The sequence below is a fragment of the Mycteria americana genome, chromosome 9 (assembly GCF_035582795.1).
Source record: "Mycteria americana isolate JAX WOST 10 ecotype Jacksonville Zoo and Gardens chromosome 9, USCA_MyAme_1.0, whole genome shotgun sequence".
Lineage (NCBI taxonomy): Eukaryota > Metazoa > Chordata > Aves > Ciconiiformes > Ciconiidae > Mycteria > Mycteria americana.
Window position 1 is genome coordinate 5,761,620 of NC_134373.1, and position 7,781 is coordinate 5,769,400.

Genomic DNA, 7,781 nt, shown 5'->3' on the forward strand with positions numbered 1-7,781 from the left:
TTGCCTTTTTTTAAAGAAAAAAAAAAAAGGCATGCAGAGTTATGGACACATCTGAGGTATGAAATAGCATTCTCTAAGGTCAGGTGCACATCCAAGCCTGCATTTCTGCCTGGTTTTAGTCAGGGGCAGCTCTTTCCCTGGGGACAGTGAGGTCCAGCCTCAGCAGAGCTGTATGAGGGTTACCTGGAAAAAGCCCTGCTGATGGTTTTCTTTTTGTGGATAAACCTCAGGGGTGCACACAGCAGCACCAAACCCAGCACTACAGCTGAGGAAGATGAGCGTAGCCCCACCTGCCCGCTGAGATACCCACCAGCTACAAAGATGCATTACCACCATTTCTAGCATGCTTATGTTAATGACTGATTAACGCTCCAGTCCCTGTTCAGTTATAAAACGGTGAACACAACTAAAAATGTGTCAAGAAGGACAATCTGACTGCCTCCATCCTCTACATTCAAGGTAACTCCAAGCCCAGCTTCACTCCAAGAAGCAGGCAGCTGCATTCGGGGCATACCAGACACTGGACAGTCTTTGCAAAGAGCCATTCTGAACATCTGAACCATGAAAAAAAAAGAGTTCAACAGAAGTTCACAGCTTATTAGCCTCTGCAGTATTCAATAGGAGACAGAAATCTATAGGAAATTAGGTTGATTAGGTGGCATTACACATTTATAGGGGGCAGGATTTAAAGTACTTTATTTAGAAGCTGTCTCAGGGTTTCTGTGTACTGACACTGTTAATTACAGCTATTACTAGCACAGGGACTGTGTTAGGTGATGCTAATGAATACCTGCCTCTTGTAGGTGTGTGATTCACTGTCTCTACCTGCAGGAGGAAGAGTGGCTGTAAGAGAATCTGTAAGCTATGGGAAGACTTCTAGGATACCAGTTGCAAGGAAACATTTTGGGCTGAAATTGAGCCACTCTCCAAGCAGTAGGAGACTGACTGTGCACTTCCTGCTCTGACTTGCTTTGCATCAGAATGGGAATCTCTCCTTCCTCACCAGCTGCCTTCCCTTTTGGATCTAAAGTCTGAAAATGCTGGCCACAGCGTTCATGAAATGGACCAATCTCTACCCACTTTCCCTGAAGGAGACGAGAAGCTCTGAATAAGTCCCTCCTCAGAGCCAGCCACCACATCCCTCTCCAGTGATGGGAAGAGCCACAGAAACACAACAGTCAGCAACAAGCCTAGCAGGGACAGAGGAAAGGAATCAAGGTGAGTGATCTCGATGGGGGATCCAGGAGGAGTGATCTTCAGAGAGCTGCAGAGAGCGACAGGTGCTCTGAGAGACAGCAGATAAGCTGAAACCTACCAGAACGGAAAACCTGGGACCTGACGGCACATATTTGCTGACCAGGACACATCTAGACAAATCTATTACCATAAAGGCGGATGTGGAGAATGAATATCAAGATACTGGCACAGGTGCCAAAGCATTACTGGATCAGAACAGACCTTGCAATGCCGCCTGGGTATCCCGATTGCTGATGGTATAGACACTCAACATCGAAGGTCCTTTAAAAACATGACACTCAACAGTTTCCCAAAAAAACACTTGCACACTCTGAGCAAGAGCAGATTCCATTATAAGGAAGGGTTAAAAGGTACCTTCATAGGGTACCAAATGAAACAACAGGGTCCTTTCAGTGCCCCTCAGAGTCCTTAGATTACCTGTAAAGCCTAATTTTATTGCTCAGTGTCACAAAGACCCTGGTCATTGCCACCTCAAACTGTTCACATAGCTAAGCAAACAAGTCAACAGTCATGCTTGTGCACTGCTCATCCTGTAGACGTGCAAAGGTGAACACAGGGGCAGACAGATGTCAAATACAGAGTCAGAGCGAGCAATCGGTCATACCCACATCACATTTTCATTGGCGATCACGTCCAATCCTCACACTGAACTTTAAAGACAGCATTAAGGATGCAAGTGCCCTACACAGAACTGCTTTAGTCATTACAGCAAAGCAAAAGAAATCTGACTTGATGTCAGCCCTGTCCAGGGATCAAAGTGTATCAAAGTCTCAGCAAACCCTACTGTCTTCCAGATGTACTTTACATTGACCTCACCACCAAAACAGAGTGCTTCATCCAGCTCTCAGCAGTTTCCTGTCTGGTTTTCTTTGCTCCTGCCCACACATAGCCCTCACTGATCTCCTCAATCAGGTCTGCTCTCCAACCTCTCTCTTTCATTTGCTAAGAAAGGATGGATTCCCATTGCACTGGGGGTCGATATCTTATGGTCCACGAAGAGGAGAAAATGGCAAAATGTCACAGAGGATTGCTACGTGCGTTTCTCCAAAGAGTTCTGGCCTGATGCACAGAACCACTGATCTCTGCTCGTTACTCACGACAGAAAAGAGCCACACACCCCGCATTGAGCAGTGCATAGCTGCTTTCCCCGTGTGCCAGGCAGAGCAGGTCTCCTCCAGCTTCTTCCTTGTGGGACAGGGGCATCTAGTGGCTGAGCCCCAAAAGAGCAGTGTAAAGCCACAGCAACACAAGTAGCAACTACACTGCAATTAGGGATACGTTGGTAGCTTAAGTGGGATGCAGTTGCTGCCGACATGGAGACAGATCATTACAAAACTGTTAGGCTATTAACTGCTCTACCCAGGCTAACATGGCAGAAAGCAATATATAAACACATAGCATCAAGCACACCAGCTCAGACAAAATCCTCCAATAGCACCTTTCACGCCTGATGCTCAGGCACTATACTGGCAAACACACACAGCAACATCTCCTAACACAATCTTGTAACTCCCAGAAGTCAGTGGCTCAGGCACCTCCCGTGCACAAGCACAGTGGTGTCTTTTTCCTTGACAACCTGTCACAGCTTAACTATATGAATAATCTCCTTCACCTTTGAATGCTGCTGTAGTTATTTCAGTTGCTGTCTGCTAGCTTTGAAAGCCAGTGTGTCACCTTCCCCTATTCACATTTGCGACACTGTTCAAGATTTTACAGACATCTACTGCAGCCCTCTTTAGATGTCCCTTTTCCAGCCTGAATAGTCCTAGCCTAGCTACTTAGTTCTTGCACATAAGCTATTCCACACAGTTGATGAGCTTTTTTTTGGCCTGATTAGTTCTATAACTTGTACCCCTTCTAGTTCTGCTACCCTGTGTGAGATGAGATGACATCAGAACTAAACACGGTATCCGAGATGCAGATGAACCACAGACATACATAACGGCATTCTTAGTTTTGTGCTCTTTTCCCTTCCTAGTAACAATGGACTTTCTTTTGCCTGCTAGTGAGCATTGAGCTGGTGTTTTCACAGAACCACCTACTACATCTCTGAGATCTGAATGGGAATCGCTAGCTCAAAGCCCACCACTGTGTGTGTATATAGAGTGAGGATTGGTTTTTACTGAATACTTAGCTTATCATCTGGCCACAATAAATGCAGGCAGGACATAGGTGAGCTGTGCCCCAGATATACTATCAATATCATCAACTAGCTTAATTCAGCTTCTGTGACCAATACTCAGGCTTTGATCTCTTCATAGAAGCTGCTAAAAGAAAAACAATCAATGCCATCTGCAACCATGCTTACTGCGAATTGGAAAAAAAATCCAATAAAATAAGATGGTTTTTCCCCCTTCTGGATATCCTTCTAAAATGAAAAATTTTACTGTCGTAATGCTGAGATATAAGGCTTGCATTACTTTCCAAAAACAAATCTACTTAGCTTCAGAATGGCACTGAGATTTTCAATCTCTTAATGTAGGTTTGAGTTTTTACTGAGATCAAATACAGTGAGCCATGGCTCTAATATTAAAGAATAGCAAAGTTTCTAGAATGATCACTGTTTTATACATAGCATTACAGCTGAAACAACATCCAATATTCAAAATTGCTATTTTAAAAGAGAAAAAGGACATCTTTGATTTTTCATATGTCTTCAGACACTTTGGACATCAATCCTAAATATGTAGTATCATTGGCCATGCTGCTGCTGAATAAATAATGTGTAAGAGGCTAATAAATACAGCTGGGAAGCTTCTCGCTTTTACTCTGTACTGTCTGAAGCTTGAACACAAAGAAGCCAACACAAAAAAGAAACAAAACAGAGATGGGGAGATAAATGCCATGACTTGCATTACATTTCTTAACTGTCCACAGAATTTTGTATTGTAGTAGTTCTCTGAACACGCCAAGACATCCCCGGGGTGATTTTTCAGCAGGTGAAACCTCTCCCACCGCCCAAGTGCTTTGTCTGTACAGTTTTCCAGGACATTCCCACACAGTGAGGATGACCATGCTCTGTGCAGCACTTCCACACAGAGCCTCTCAAATCCCCTTTTCTATCTGACGAGGCCATGAAGGACACTTTATCCTTGCTCACTGCACTCCCTCACATACAGCACGCAGTCGCAAAGGCAGGACAAGCAACGCTCACTTTTATTATTATGGGATTACCATGCCAAGCCCATCTGGTCCACAGCATGGAGGCCACTGTCTGAGGTCGAACTGACCCTGAGAGGAGGCTATGCAGAGGGGTAGATGCCAAACCGCCATTTTGGAAAGGCCACTTGTGAGTCCACATCCACACTGCCCAATTTTGGCATCTACTGGCTGGAGATTAGCGGTAGGTGAGATTACAGAACTGACAGATGCCTACAGCCAGTGAAGGGTGGTGACCCCAGGAGGAGGCATCTCCTCTCAGCTAGGAGGTGTTTCAGTAAGCCCTCAGGCAGGATGCCAAGTAGTCTGTAGGCAGCTGTAACATCTGGCAGAGATTTGAGATTCACATCCTCACTGGAATGAGGCGGGAGCAGACACCCAGGCATCCTAAGGTTTTCTTCAGGGAGGACTGGGAAACATCAGTTTTATCCATGTAACTACAGGACCCACAGACATGCTACCAGTCCAGTAGGGACCACCAACAGCCAGGATCCTTATGCTGCTAAAATTCAGTAAGGATTTGTCTTTTAGACAATGTTGTGGAGCAGAAACTATTACACACCGTTCTTTTCTCACTGGTAGAAAGATTTTGGGACGCCTTTTCAACTACTGATTGTAAGACACTTCAGAAACTGAGATTTTTCTAGGGCTAACTTTGTGATGGGACTGCCAAGAAGGCTACTGGAGCCTGTTTTCTCACCATTTTCTCCATCTACTCTGACAGCTATTTCCACACAAAATTAGTCTCTAGATGTGTTCTGAACAGATTTGCTTTCATTGCTTTTTTTCAGTGAATCTAGCATGACCCTTTTCAGACAAAGCAAACAAACAAGCCCCCCATCCCCAAACACCTCAGAGTGACTGGGATTGCAATGAGAACACGGGGGCAACTTCCCTCTCAGGCTCATTTCCTTCTTTCATTCCCTGTTCTGCAAGGGCAGGTTACTAAGGACAAATCATGAGTCATTTACCTGGGCTCCAGGTGACAGCCACAGTGAGATACTCCAGATTTATCCTGGGCAGCAACAGGTCCATCAAAGCCTAAGTGACCGTGACCATTTAGAAAATAACATACTGAAACATAACTCCTTAGCAGGGTGGGTAAGGAGAACAGGCAGGATAATTTGGGAGAAGCATCTTCGCCTTGAAGTGATCTGGAAGAAAAAAAAAAAAAAGAATATGAGAGGAATCAAAGACAAAAGACAGACTCTGAAGCTGAAATGGTGTGCCTTATGCTGGAAGTTAATACTGAACTGTGCCTGAGGGAAGGAGGGCAGCGAATATTGTTTTGACCCACAGACGGAAGGGAAGACCATAATACAGGGCTGTGAATTTGGTACTAAGCAGAAGACCCCATGTTATTTTTGTTGATTGCTGATGCAGAGCTGCCTCTCTGAATACTAAAGCTGCACAGGCCATCTCCCTGCCTTGAATGCAAGGCAATGTTGACATGATTGAAATTCACTAAACAAGGAACAGCTGAGTGAAAAAGGAACTGAAAGCAAACATAATTGGGATTCCCACAGAAATGCTTGTTTCTCACCATCTCCTGCAATATTTTTTTTTCTTTTCTTTGAGCTCTGATTTTACAGATTGTAATAAAGAATGGACACGTGGACAGAAAACCAGAATCCATTATATAATACAATTGTCCCAAGCACGAATGCAGCAGCCTAATGTATTCCCATGCGTGTTCTCGATCACCACCAAAAGGTAAATTCTTAGAGCAGCTATTTCCCCTAAACCCACCCAGATGGATTCAGCTCCTAGAAGGGGCAGTGCCACTGCACTTAGACCTCTACAAGCCACCAAGAGCTTCAAGCTCAGCCACGTTTATTTGCGCTTCCCCGACAGACATACAGGCAAGCCTGAAGAGCTAGAAGTGCTGGGGAGCCCCAAAGCTGCGCCTGTCGTGCACTTTGGTGAGCCAGACCCCAAGCAGGGATGTCACAACCCGTCTCAGGCCTACACGGTCAGGAAAAAGGGGAGCTGGGCACAGTGTTACACCAGCCAGAAAGGCAGCAAGGCCTGGGTTCAGAAATACAGCACACGAGGACAACTTAGCCCAATGAATGCTACCCCATAGCCAAAGGTACACTGTACATGGCTGGGCACTGTACAGGGGCACACCACCACAGGAGAACTGCAGGGAGACGTCCGTCACCAGGGCATCACAGCTACGTGGCACTTGGGATGAAAAGCGGGAGGACAAGTTACACTGCTCGGGGCTACGAATCTCAAGTCACGAGGAAGACGTGGCTCAGCTGGCACAGGCAAGACACAGCAGCTCAGCAGGGGACAGCAAGGGAAAGCCCCTGTCACTTGTCCATGCCTGGCCCCAACCCAGGTGAGCAACTGCTGCTGCTAGAGGGGAGCAGGACTCAACACGTGTTCCTTGGACCGACCCTCTGCCGCCACCTGCACTAGCTGGGCACTGCACCCATGGGGCAACCAGCCCCACAGGGCTGACCACATGGTGCCCATCCTCACAAGACCCCAACATCCCCAGGGCCACCTGCAACAGACCCCAAACCCCATAGGGCCACCTCAACCAAACTGCACAGTTGGTTCCCCCTAAACCCCAGAGGGACAGCTACATGGAACCCCTAAGCCCCACAGGGCTCCCTAAACCCCCCAGAGCCAGCCACATGGGACCCCTAAATCCCACAGTGCCCCTAGACCCCACAGAACCTGCTGCAAGTGGCCCTAAACCCCACAGGGCTCCCTAAACCACACAGGGCCAGCTGCAATGGGCCCCTAAACCCCACAGGGCTCCCTAAACCCCACAGGACTAGCCGCAAAGGGTCCCTAAACACCACAGGATCAGCTGCAATAGGCCCCTAAACCCCACAGGGCTCCCTAAACTCCACAGGACAAGCCGCAAAGGGCCCCTGAACCCCACAGGAGCAGCTGCAATAGGCCCTAAACCCCACAGGGCTCTCTAAACCCTACAGGGTCAGCTGCCAGGGGACCTCAAACCCTACAGGGCTCCCTAAACCCCCACAGAGCCAGCTGCAATGGGCCCCTAAATCCCACAGGGCTCTCTAAACCCCACAGGACTCCCTAAACCCCACAGGGTCAGCTGCAAGGGGCCCCTAAAACCCACAGGACCAGCTGCAATAGGCCCCTAAACACCACAGGGCTCTCTCAACCCCACAGGGTCAGCTGCAATAGGCCCCTAAACCCCACAGGACCAGCCACAAGGGGCCCCTAAACCCCACAGGGCTCTCTAAACCCCAAAGGAGTAGCCGCAAAGGGCCCCTAAACCCCACAGGGTCAGCTGCCATGGGACCTTAAACCCTACAGGGCTCCCTAAACCGCACAAAACCAGCTGCAAGGGGCCCCTAAACCCTACAGGACTCTCT